Here is a 13231-nt window from a genome sequence, read left to right on the forward strand (position 1 = left end):
AGACATTTATGAAGTGCTGTCAATTCTTATGCTACTGTTGATGCTACATAGCTTAAAGCTATTACAGAAGCTCCAAATAAACTATTCTTTTGTAATCTCTGACACTGAAGTCAGATTACAGACTTGTATTAAGTGGCCTACTTTTTTTTTTTGGTACCAAAGTTTAGGAGCTTTGCTGAAGGGAAGGTTTGTAACTGTGAAGTAATCTCAGCACTAAACAGATGTGCATCTGTATGCCTTAAGAGTAGTTATAAACATAGCATATATCATCAATGTATATATTTCATGCACATGAAAAAAATCTGTTTTGGTCTGGAAATGTGATATTTAAACATAAGAGTAGCAGGTAAATAGTGCTGAATACCTTTCTACATAGCTTGGTCTCCAGGTTCTTGTTTGTTGACAAGTGTTCTATGGTTAGTTTTGGCTCAGTGATGATCAAGTAAGCAGTCTCTCTGCATTAAAAAATTTAAAAGCTTTATTTGGGTAACAGAAACATTTATCAAATTTGGCTGCTTCTGTAGATACGTTAAGAATAAAACACCATTCTAAATCAGGAACAAGAGACTGTCAGCGTGTAAAAGATATGTGTCACACAGATATTTTCTGTTACTCCATTCATTGGACTTTTTAAAGTATTCATGGTGTCATTGAAGTACAACACTAGCCTGTTTGGGTTAGGTTAGTTTAGCAACTCCCTTCACACAGCAGATGCCTTGATTCAGCAGTGTGTATCCAAGATGAGTGTTTAACTTAGTCAGACTACACCTTTGTGCAGGTTCAGATACATTTAAAGCACTTTAAAACAAACATAGATTTTTCCTCTCCTTTTGTATTTTCCCCCTATTCCTAGTACAGGGAGAAGGGGTGAAATTCAGAAAATAGAAGTGATAGTTATGGATTTAAACATATAAGGAAATATTTGTAAAGGCTGTGTGTTATAAAATGTAAAGAACATACAGTTACACGAACCTAGTTCTGTGCCAGTAACCCTATGTAAACTTGCTGACAGTTTGACAGTGACTCTTCACATAGCATTGCAGGTGGTATGCAAAAATAAATATATATATATATTTTGCTAGTGCCATTTATATGTAAAAACATTCATCTAGAAGCAGATGTCTGCATATATATGAAGTATTGCCAAAGTTCAAGCATTTCAAAGTCATGTGTCAGAGTGATAAATCACAGAATAGTAGATTTTTTAATATATTTTTAAAAATATAATAATTATTTTTTAAATATAATAATTTCAAGGGTTCAGGCCTTAAAAATTTCACATGAAAGTCTGCAACTGATTGTAATCCCTTTTTAAAAATTAATTATTTTTTTTTTTTTTTAAGGACCAGTGAAATTTTCTGGTAATAAAATGATCCACGTGATGGGGCTTTGAGAATAAAACACCAAATACTGTGAGGCTTTGGAGGTGCTGATTGTGTGTACTGCTGATTAAGTGATTGATCCCATTACCAGAGTCTCTGGGCTTAATTTAGGGATATGTTAGGTATTATTTACATATGACGCATAGAGTGGGATGATGCAGATGGCATTGTTTCAGCAGAAAGTTTAGGAGAAACTGTCTATAAGAACAGTGAGATGCACATCTAAAAGATTTGTAGTATGTGTTCTCTTTCTCTACTTGGTACAAAGGGATAGAAGAAGTTTAAAAAGTATACTAAAGATTTTTGTCTGTCTTTATTATTATTATTATTTTAAAATATAGTCAGGCTTTCCTAGCAATACCATATAGTCTTGTCCGAATGGGACTGTAAGCATGTCTGGGAACTAGTTTGTTTTAGTTTGGCCAGTGTTTGTTACATTACTTTCTCAGAGATAGCAATATACCAAATATATTCAATATTTGAATGTCAGTGCCTTCCATAGGATTACCTGTTTGCCTGTTCCCACAATAAAAGGCATCGCAACAGACCAACATTTGAGCTTTAAAGCCTAGCTCTGGGATTTCTAGGGGTGCTTCCTCCTCCTCAAGGCAAGGGATTTGCCAGTGTTTATCACAGTATTACTGCCTAAACAGCCAGGAGGAAATGCCTAGTGCTAGAATGGGCTGTAAACCTTGCCTCTGTCAGCGTAAGGTATCTGTTCCTGCTTAGGATTTGTATCCATGAGTTTGTTTCTGGATTTTCAGCTGTTGAAAGAAGGTACCAAGGTGTCACGTCAGTATGGCCACTGCTCGTTTACATGGGGTCCGAGCCGTAAGAGAAATGTTCAAATACCTTCTTTTGTTTCTAATGATGTGAATGCACCCCTCAGGTGAGGCCCCAGTTACCAGCTGACAGCATGATCTGCATTAGACATCTCAATCTTATTAATTCCACTTAGATCTTCACTTCAGTGAATATATAAGTATTGTGCAAGAAACTTGAAACTAGCATGCTCTTTGGCTGTTTGGTGTGGCATCTGAGATCATGCGGATGGTAGCAGCTGTGATCAAGCAGGTAGAGGACGGTGCTGGTTTGTGGATCCTGCAGAAACTCCAGGTGTGGAGCTGAAAGACCTTTCTTGAAGTACCTCAAGAAAGAGGTAGTTCTTGGTGTATCAACATTATGCGTGTCAGCAGTGTGTGTACCTACGGGACCTATGGCATTAGGCAGTAGCCAAAATGGGACTTGGGGGATCCTCCTGGAGCCTCAGTTGCTGCGGATGGCGCAGACCCCTCAGCACCCGTGTGCTTTTTGTGCTGTAGCTGCTCTGCACGTGTTTGCCGGCGGCTCTAAGCTCTCTCCCCTCCTGTGGCAGCCATGGCTGGCCGGCCGGGGCACAGAGAAGCGCTCGCGTCCTCGGGACTGCAACTCCGAGGCCTTGCACTTCGGCTCAAAACTTTCAAGGCACAGACAGGGTGCGCAGGGCCGGCCAGCCCCGGGGCCCCGAGGGTGCCTGCAGGGCCGAGGCAGCCCGGTATCGGCGGAGCCCAGCGGAGCGGGGCCCGGCCCGATAGGCAGCGCCCCCCGCCCCCAAGCCGCGAGCGGTGCTACGCGTCTCCTCCCCGCCTCCTCCCCAGCCTTAACCGGGGCGCTGGAGGTTCCTCTCCGGCGGGAGGGACTGTAGGAAATAAAAACAAGTGTGTGAAGCGCTACAGGAGGAGGAGGAGGGGTGGTGGTGGTTGTGGTTGTGGAGGGGGGGGGATGAGATGAGTTGAGATGAGATTAGTTCTCCCGTCCTCCAGCTGAGCCGCTCCGCCACCGGCCGAGGGGGTCCCCGCGGCAGCGAGGTAACGACCATGGGCGGCCGCGGCGCTGCTGCGCGGGGCTTTGTTCCCGGCGGGGCGGCCGAGGGGGCTCGGCGGCGGTGGGGGGCGAGCAGAGGCGGCGGAGGGGAGAGGGGAGCTGGGGCCGCGCTGGGGTGGGAAGAAGGGGAAGGGGAAAAAAAAAAAAAAAAAAAAGGGGAAAAAGGGGCTGTCCCCAGCCGTGCGCCGCCGGGCTGGGGCGGCTGCTGCCCCCCTCTCCCTCCCAGGGCCTGCCTGCTGGCAGCGGGGGGGTGCTGGGCTGGGGCAGGTGTGAGGGCTCGGGGTCCCCGTCCCTCGGCGAGAGGGTTCAAGGGTTGTTGGGGGCAAAGGTGGCGGGGAGCTGCTGCGGGCAGGGCAGGGCGGGATGGCGGCAGGAGCCGGGGAGGTGCTGCTGGGGTTGTTGAACCAGCGCCGGGGGCTCTCAGCGCGCTGAGGAGCAGCGCCCGGGCGTGTGGCGCTCTCCTGGAAAGTTGCTGGAGCCCTGAAGGGTTTGGGGAGGAGGGGGAAGGGAGCGCTGCTGCTGCAGGCTGTTCGTGAGGACCACCGCGGAAACGACTGGAAGGAACATCTGCATGGCAGCGGGCGGCTCCCCGCGGGGGTGTTGAACCCGAAGCCGTGTTGGGACAGCCCTGAACCCACCGTACTACAAAGTTTTGTTGTCTGTGGTGAAGGGAGTAGCTTGTTGTCTTCGGTGCTAACGCAGATGTCTCTTGATGGCCAGCTTCTCCCTGTTTGCAGTGGTTTGCCGTCGCTGTCTTGAGCTGTCAGCTGTCTGACAGAAAGAAAAAGTCAAATTGTCTAGTTATTTATGAACGCTTTCCTTACTAACCCGAAGGATCCGGGTTTGGGATCCTTGTGTTTCTTCTGCCAACTTATGTCATGAACAGCTTTTGGCATTTGTTTGGATGGTTCCTACTCCAGAGTCATTGTCCTGGTTTCAGTTAGCACAGAATTAATTTTCTTCCTAGTAGCTGGTGGAATGCTGTGTTTTGGCTTAGAATGAGAAGAGTGCTGATAACACCCCGATGCTTTAATTGTTGCGGAGCAGTGCTTATACCAAGCCAAGGACATCTCAGCCTTTCGCTCTGTCCTGCCAACAGGCAGGCTGGGGGTGCAGTAAGAGCTGGGAGGGGACAGACCCAGGACAGGTGACCCAAACTAGCCAAAGGGGTATTCCATACCATCTGACGTCATGCTAAACAATATATAGGGGTGGCTAGCCGGGGGGAGGGGGCCGGACTGCTCGGGGTTAGGCTGGGCATCGGTCAGCGGGTGGTGAGCAATTGCATTGTGCATCACTTGTTTGTACATACTATTATTACTTTCGTATTATCCCCATTGTATCATCATTATTATTATTGTTATTATTATTTTTGTTATTTTTTTTTTTTCCTGTCTTATTAAACTGTCTTTATCTCAACTCACGGGCTTCACTTTCCATTTCTCTCCCCCGTCCCAGAGAGGGAGGGGGGAGGGTGAGCGAACGGCTGCGTGGTGTTTAGCTGCCGGTCGGGTTAAACCACGACAGTCATAATCTCCGAAGTTGGCATGGTCTCCTTCTGAGCGGCAAGGAGTTGTGCCTCAACAAAACATTTCAGTCCCAAACCTAGAATTAGCTGTTCATTACCACATTTTGCATATATTTATTTATTTATTTATTTGAATGCTCTTTATATGCTAGGTGGTATATAATTTTTCTGCATTGAGGAACATCTGGTAGCAGCCTTTCCATTTGCAATCACCATGTTTACCTTTTACTAGGTATGAAATGAAACAGCGGTGGGAGTCACAGGTATAGAAGGCTACGTGAAGGAGACTTGGGGTCTGTTATTTGATGTTTGATAGGAAACTTCTGGATGCTGCTCAATGCCATGAGTGATTACAGATGTCTTAAGCTGGCTAATTTTTAAAAGAAGCTGCTGCAGTAAATTGGCTAAAAGTATTCAGTAAAGGGTTAAATGGGACCTTTTCTTGAACTAATGAGATTCTTGATGACTTTGAAGCTGTAAAATGGAAACTCTGAAGTACTGCAAATAGTGGGTTTTTCATTTTAAATAGCCAAAAGGTTTTGTTTGTTTGTTGTAATTAAACTGGTTACTTCTAATAACTAATGTTTATTGGAAGGCTTACTCAGTCATTTAATTTGTTGGAAATACATGCGGTAGTAACTTAGCGTTATGTTGCCAAGAGTATTCCATGGATTAAACAAAAACATACAATTTCTTAACGTGTGTGTGCCACAAGGAACTGTTATTTAGAGTGGGCAATGGCCACAAATGGTTTAATCGGTGTTTCTTGCAATTTCTGACTTAACCCTGTGTACCTCTCTGCAGTTCACACTTTGTTTTACTGAACAACTGTAGTATTTTGGGGGTATTGTTAGTGTAGGCATTACCTTCTCTGGCCCGCTCCTGTTTCCTGGCTGTGCATAAAGTACATCTGGATACAGAAAAATTTCCCTGTTTTGAGTTCTTTTGCTGCTTGTGCTGCTTTGCAGGATGACTAGAGTATATCCCCTAGATGTATTAAGAGACAATCTGTCTCTTTGACTGCACGTTCTATGTTTGGAAGAAGGTGTAGTATCACTGAGACTCTGAATAGTGCAGAAGACTGGAAGAATACAGAAATTTCTTTCCAACAAGCTGATGAAGAGTTTCATATCTCTTCTGTGTCATCCTTATTTTTTGGAAATGGCCAAACTGACAGAGGATGAAGCAATATTGTGTTGTGTATCAGTGAGGCTTAACTGAGTAAGACATTATTTAGTATAGTTACTTGCATATTTCCTAAACATACTTTTTTTTTTTCTTAAAAAAAAAAAGAAAAAAAGATGGAAACTAGCAAGCATTGCTAAAATTAGTGAGCAGGTGTAACGAAGGGGAAAAACAAATGTGGTGAAACATTTGCAAAAGAAGGAAATTAATCTAGAACTCGGTAAACATACTACAGGAACTATAATGGTTGTTTAGGCATTTAATTTTAGGGCCTACTGTTCTGTTTTATTCCTACTGAGGCTGCCTGTTAAATGATCAAGTTGTTACCCATTCACATACTGAACAAATCCTGATTCTCTACTGTGTACCTGCTAAGGATGTACAATGCTTCCCATAGCGATGAGTGCTGAATGTGCCCTATGCATCAGCTTGGCAAAATTTTTCATAAACTTGCAGCTTTATTTTTCAGGGGGAGGGTGAGGGAGGAAGCTCCTGAAACAGCTTGCACATTGCTGTTTGTCGCTGTATTGTGTTGTGAAAAGTGCTGTGTATATTCTGCGAATATGTTTCCTGTAAGTACAACTTTGGCTGTACTTTCTGCTGATCAAGTGCAACCTAAAATATTGTTGCATGGGCAGTGTAATTGCTTTTTCTTATGCTGAGTCACTGAGTGAAGTTGGTAAGATCTCTCTGGGGTGTTTGTCCAGATGTTAAGTAAGGTATTCATTTACCTCATGTTGATGGTTTAAGAGTTAAAATGAGTTGCTTGAGTAAAATAGTACCATGGAGCAAATCCTGTTGTTTCCCACAAAGATGGATTGATAGACCAAGCCTGACTGGCATCAAAGGAGGGAAGCCTAGAAAAGAAACTTTGCAGGTCAGTCTGCCCTGGGCTTCTGGCCCTCCCATACAGGAAGCTCAAATACAGGCCTGAAGGCATCCAGAAGTGACCAAAGCCAAATGAGTGTCTTTGTACATCAACTACACCTGAGCTATTCCTGAAGAGACTTCTTTTGGAAAATTGCTCTTTATGGAGGCTGTGAAAGAGGATGTATGTAACAGGAGTGGCAGGGGACAAGGAGCTAGTGATTCTGGATTGCTTGTTTGTTTGTTTGTTTCTCCTGGCCTCTGTACCTTTGTGGCTGGAAGGCAGAAGTGAGCAGGTGACTGTACCTCCTCCCTAAAAATCAGTTTGGACTTGGGAATTGGTTAATTGTTTCTTAGACCACAGGCATACATGAAGACAGGGATTTGCTTGCAAGCGTTTGCAGGTGTTTGGCAGCAAATTGTTTTACTGAGGGGCAGAGGATAAGGTTGGGGGAAGCAAGCATCCTGGAAATGTCACAGCTATTAAAGTTTTAGCCGGTCAGTGTTCCCAAAGTGGGGCCTGCCATAAGTTCATGAGTGAAAACAGTTCCAGAAAAGCAGCCTGGAAGATAGTATTTCACACCTGGGGATAGAGCAGTCTGCTCCTTGCAACATCCATAGCACTCCGACAGGGGTGTACTTCATTGTATTAATTTCAACTTTTAAAATTAATCCTTTGGTACAATGTCAGGAATGGCAGAATAAACAGGAATGGCTGCAGTTGATAAATGAGAAAACAAGAAAGTTGAGTTAAGTTTAAACTGTCTTTATAGAAATGTGGGAGAGTCTGTGGTGATAATGATAATGCACTTTATCCATGTAAGCCCCCATCTCTTTTTTTACTTACTTGAATTGATAATCTGTTGTATTTTATTGTGCAACTGTGCTTTTAAAGTTGTTTCCTTGCACTGGTTAGAAACAAAACTGGACTTGCATACTCAGGCCTTGGTAAGTTTGGGGGTGGGTGGGTTGCGGTTGTCATGCGCTTGATATATTAAGGCAGATTTTCCATCGCCTGCGGCATGTATTGTAGTGATCTGACACTGATACAAAATTAACATTGTCTTGCTTCACAGGGACTGGGTGTTCACCCTTTTTCCTTCCCTCCCTTTCTTGCGCATGCAAGGTTAATTACCCTGAGGGTACAGGCCTGTGTGATACCAGAATTAAAATAATGAATTGCTGGAGGCATAAGGTGACAGATTGATTTGCAGTAATCTAATGGGCAGGTGTGTTGATGCAGCCTGCTTCCAGTGGAATTTGAGGAAATTAAGCAGCCAGGGAAAGAGAAGATGCTGTTGTCTTTGTAGTTCTTTAAGCTATGTGGACACTCTTCACTCCTCCAGCTTTGGGTATAACAGAAAGAGGTTGTTTAATTCATTTGGTGCTGTACTTATTTGTGACTTTTGTAGAATGAAAAAGAGTTGTGGTGTTTGGAGGGTGGTCTGTTAGGTGTATGTATTCTGGATGTACTTCTAGAATTGTGTTGTTGTTGTTTTTTTTTTTTTTTAATCTATTATTCTTGGATTGATTACTTGGATTGATTGATACTGAAAGACAAGGGTGGGGTGCTATTTTCTCAACCTTAACCACAGAAACAAACAAACAAAAGAATTGAGGGCATCTGGGTTTTCCTTTTAGTTTACTGAAAGCTGTATGCTTGTGGATAGTGAAAAAGTGTATGATGATGACTTTAACCTACATGCATATGGTTTTATTTTCAATTAAAACACTGTTCTTTATTTTCCCTTGAGTTAATTTTAGTTGGGTAAACTAGAATACTGCAATGTAAGTGAATGTGTAGTGCTTCTGTTGAAAAAAACTTCAGAACACATATAAAACTTTCAACGTACCATGCACCCTTTTGCTTACCATTTCCCAGACTCTATTTTGTAAAATACATTCCCACTGATCAGCAGAAGAAATGTATTTAAAGCAGTCTTTTTAGTTGAAGTAGAATGGGTTGGCTTTCTTTTTCTTCCTCCATAGGAAGTCTCTCTTTTTCTGCAGCTGCTACTAGTAAAATTAATTTGAAAAGTTAAGATTAAAATTAAAAATGATAAAGAAAAAAACGTACTAGTATGTAAGTTGTTGAGGGCTGACTGTTTTTGCGTAATATAATCTTGGTGAATATGAGGGCCTGTGCAGAAATCTTTTCTCTGGCAGTGTTCCTTCGCACCAATTTAAAAAGTAAAACCCATTGCACTTTCTCTAAGCACGCAAGTATCTCAAACTTTTTTTTTTTTTTTTTTTTTTGCTAGGCTTCCTCCTGTCCAGATTAGGCCGCTTTTGTCTAAGTAACTGGATTAATTCTGCTTAATACATTTTTTATTTTTTTAAGCCTCAGTTCTGTTTCTGTTCTAGTGATTAAGAAGGTGGTTGCTGCTGAAAATGGCCCAGGGGGCATTTCCATCTGGCTTGCCACCTTTCTGCTGGAGGGGATGAGGAGAGCCTAGACAGCTGTGTGGCACCTTCTGTGCCTGCTGCTCAGTACCAGGTTGCTGTTGCTTCTGCTCCTTGCAGATGTGACTACCTTCTCCTATTGTCCACTGTGAGCTGCAGTCCTTTGTGCTGGCTAGCTTAAGTCCTAAAATTGTGGGCCAACTATTCCCCACAGGGCAGCAGCTGGATTTGTACTGGCCAGTGAATATGACTTGCTGCTGTCAGGGAGAAAACTTGGTATCTGGGAGAGTGAGGGGGAATGGAAGGCATCTCGTAGGGAAGGGGAGGGGAAAAAAGTTGATTTTAGGATCTGAGACTAGTAAATACATTTACTCATTTAGTAAAAGAGTATATGCTGAGCCAGGGAGATACCATAGCACTGTGGGATGCCCATCTTGACACGTGGAAGCGAAGGAGAGTAGGAGCTTGAACCTGTCTTCCACATCAGGAGTGTCCTGACTTAAAGGTCCTGTGGTCTTTTGTGTCTATGCTGTGCGTGCTGGTTCTCCCTTTGCCAGTTAGGTAGTTCAATGTGAAGTGCAAGAGCTGCACCAGGAGAGACTGACAGAGGCAGGTTTTCTGGTCTGGCATAGCTCAAGCATTCCTGGTTGTTTGATACCAAGATTAGTCCACTAGATGTTTCTTCTGGAGGTGGGATTGCTTTTTAACACCCAGTTGTAATGGGTTTCCTTTTTTTATGAGTGTTTTGATCTGTACCACATTGTGGGCATCCTTGTTTTCTGTCCTTCCTGGGGCTAGTAAAGAGGAAGACATGATCTGTGTTCACAGCCTTATGTGAGTTTTCCCCAAATTGCAAAGGAAATATGCATGGAAACACAACTTCTGTGCACACAAGCTTTTGTATTTGTTTAGCTTTAATGGTTAATAGATGATAGTGGCTTGTTACAGGATGCAGCCAATGTCCTGAAAATACTCCAAGAGCAAAGAATATCTCTGGGGGGTATTGTGTGCTTGTACACCTGGGAACATGTGATTTCCTGAACATGTGTTTCAGGTTTTGTTTACTTTGTGTATCTGGGCCTTCCTACAGTGTTTGCAATCCAAATGTAATTTTTTTTTGGACTGTTGACATTGTATTTTTGCCAGGGTATGGGTAATTTGCCTTTTATTATTTTTGAAGTATATATCAAGAAATTTCAGCTGCCTGGATTTTGGTAACGCTGTTCCCTTTGGGTTTGACGAAGGAGTTGTTTGATTTTAATTTATAAACATGCAGCCTGTTGCTATGGTCAAGAAGTGGGAGCCTGGAACCTGGGTATGGTTAAATTAATTGTTGTTGATTTTGATATTGAACCAATTTGTGTTTTTAAAACAAACACAACCAGAAAACTCAGAAATACTTTGGAACACAAGGTGTCTCGCTATTTAAAAACAAAACTTTCCTGAGGTTTGTTAGTATTCTTGCAGCTATCAGCAACTTTAAACGTTCAGAGTTTCTTTTTAGTTGATGTGGATTTGATTTGGGAGGTCAAAAAATCATGTACAACTAATGTTTTTATATATATATATATATATATATATATATATATATATAACATTTTTTTTTCCTGCAGCTTCTGGGAAATCTGGCATTTCCAGTGAGATTAAACAGATTTAGGCATATACGACAAAACTCTGTGGGGAGGATGTAGTTTTTAAGTAGTGGTCTGTATTCTAGCTAATACATTTCTAGATTAATAGATTTCAGCCATAACACAAATTGTTATTAATTTATTTGTTAAAATTCATCTATGCTTTCTCCTGTCTAGATAAAATGTTGTATTTTTGAGCTCTAATTTTATAAGTATCAAAAAATTTGTTGCTCTATCTTGGCTGCTCTTTGGCTATGGTTTGTGGAAAGGAAGATGGTATTTTTTAAAAAAGTGAGCAATACACTTCTGTGTTTAGAAGTGCATCTCCCATCCATAAGTAAAACATGATATGTAAATATTGTCAAGTTTATGCACTTCATTTATATGTTATGACTGTGGAAAGAAGCGACTGGCTTAATAAAATTCTGAAGTCATTTTCAAAAAGTTCTGTGTTTTGTGCTTTATGAAATCTTGCAGGTGTTCTGTTTCAGCAGATGCTCAGCAATGGCCTTGCTGCAGCTTGAATCCAGCTGTTTTGTGTTATTTGCAGAGTGTGTCGTGTTCTGTAGTATTTTTATGGATAGCAGTATTCCTTTACTATGTTATTTCTTTCCCTTATGTACCGCGGTTACTTAAAATATTTTGGAGTCATCCTGCCGCTCCATTGTCTGTGAGATGTGTAACATATGTATGTGTGTAGGCTTGAGTCTTATGTGAATGTCCGTCTGTCTGTAGTGAATTTCATATAGTTTTCAAGATTCTTGACTATGGAAAGGGGGGAATATTTTTAATGTAAGCTTCCAGATAGATTTTCTTCCATGGAGTTCAGCCCTTGAGGCTTAAAAATTTTGTTCCAAAACAAAACAAAAAAACACCTTTGCTGATACTCCTCTGCTGCCTCATGGGATACACTTCACTTGTGGTGATTTTTTAATTTTTTTTTTATTTCTCAGTAAGCACAGTAGTTTCTCGAAACAGTGGCTTTCCTTTAGAGCAATGTTCTTGTTTTTAGAGTTGAAGAGTGTCATGGGACTTACGGTCTCTTTGGAGAAATCAGTCTCTAGGGCAATGCCAGAAACCAGCCAGAACTCCATCCCCCATGAAGTGCAAGAGGAGCATGCACAAACTTTGTCTTTAGCTTTGAGTGTTCGTTTTTCAGATACATTTCTCTGCTGTGAAAAGGAATTTTGAAGAAAATTATTTTTTAAAAATAGTTTTTTATCTTTTATTTCTGTACAACTGTAACACTTTGACTATTTGCTGTGGTTGTGCATGCTGTTGCTCTCAGCTTTACTTTGAAATGCAGATATTCATTTTGTCCTGAGGAGGTAATAGCCCTTCTTTTTGTACATTAGGGGAATAAAGATTGTCAACAACTTCATCTTTCCTGAAGGGTAGAGAGAGGGTAGTTCATGAGGCACCCCAGCTCTGATTGTGGCCTGAAGGATGTAGTGCTACTGTGGTGGTTTTACCTTGCTAGGCAGCTGAACTCCACCACAATTGCTCTCTCCCTCCCCCTCCTCAAAAGAGAAAACATGGAATCATTAACGTTGGAAAAGACCTCCAAGATCACCTGGTCCAAACTTCCCCCTGCTACCACTGTCACCCACCCATGTTCAACCTTTCCTTAAATACCCCCAGGGACGGTGACACCACCACCTCCCTGGGCAACCTGTTCCAATGCCTGACTGTTCTTTCTGAGAAGAAATGTCTCCTCATTTCTAATGTGAACCTCCCCTGGTGCAACTTGAGGCCGTTTCCTCTAGTCCTATCACTAGTTACCTTTGAGAAGAAGCTGACCCGCCACTCCCCACACCTTCCTTTCAGGTAGTTGGAGGGAGCAATGAGGTCTCCCCTGAGTCTCCTCTTCTCCAGGCTAAACAACCCCAGTTCCCTCAGCCGCTCCTCACAGGACTTGTGCTCCAGGCCCTTCACCAGCTTCAATGCCCTTCTCTGGGTATGTTCCGGGGCCTCAGTGTCCTTCTTGTACTGAGGGGCCCAAAGCTGAACATAGTATTTGAAGTGTGGCCTCACCAGAGCAGAGTGCAGGGGGATGACCACCTCCCTGGTCCTACTGGCTACACTATTCCTGATATAAGTCAGGATGCTGTTGGCCTTCTTGACCACCTAGGCACACTTCTGGCTCGTGTTCAGGTGAGCATCAATCAGGACCACCAGATCCTTTTCCTCTGCACAGCTTTCCAGCCATTCTTCTCCAGGCCCGTAGCATTGCAAGTGGTTGTTGTGAGCAAAGTGTAGGGCCCAGCACTTAGCCATGTTGAACCTCATCCCATTGGCCTTGAAGGAGAAAAAAAAAAAACAATTCAAAGGTTAAGATAAGGATAATTAAAGGAAAAATATTTAAGGGGAAA

General features: G+C 42.6%; 1 protein-coding gene across 3 annotated transcripts in view; it reads left to right on the forward strand.

The window, feature by feature from the left end:
- The window catches only part of TNS3 (tensin 3), a 248233-nt gene that overhangs the window by 31862 nt on the left and 203140 nt on the right, over nt 1-13231 (forward strand). Inside the window, exon 1 of one of the 3 annotated variants that reach the window (XM_084281748.1) lies at nt 3159-3229. The exons of the other annotated variants lie outside the window; for them this stretch is intronic. The gene's annotated coding sequence lies outside the window, so the exon portion shown is untranslated. Of the gene's footprint in view, nt 1-3158; nt 3230-13231 lie in introns of those variants that run through there. 3 annotated transcript variants of the gene reach the window in all.

This window comes from Netta rufina, assembly GCF_964035555.1.
Source record: "Netta rufina genome assembly, chromosome: 2".
Lineage (NCBI taxonomy): Eukaryota > Metazoa > Chordata > Aves > Anseriformes > Anatidae > Netta > Netta rufina.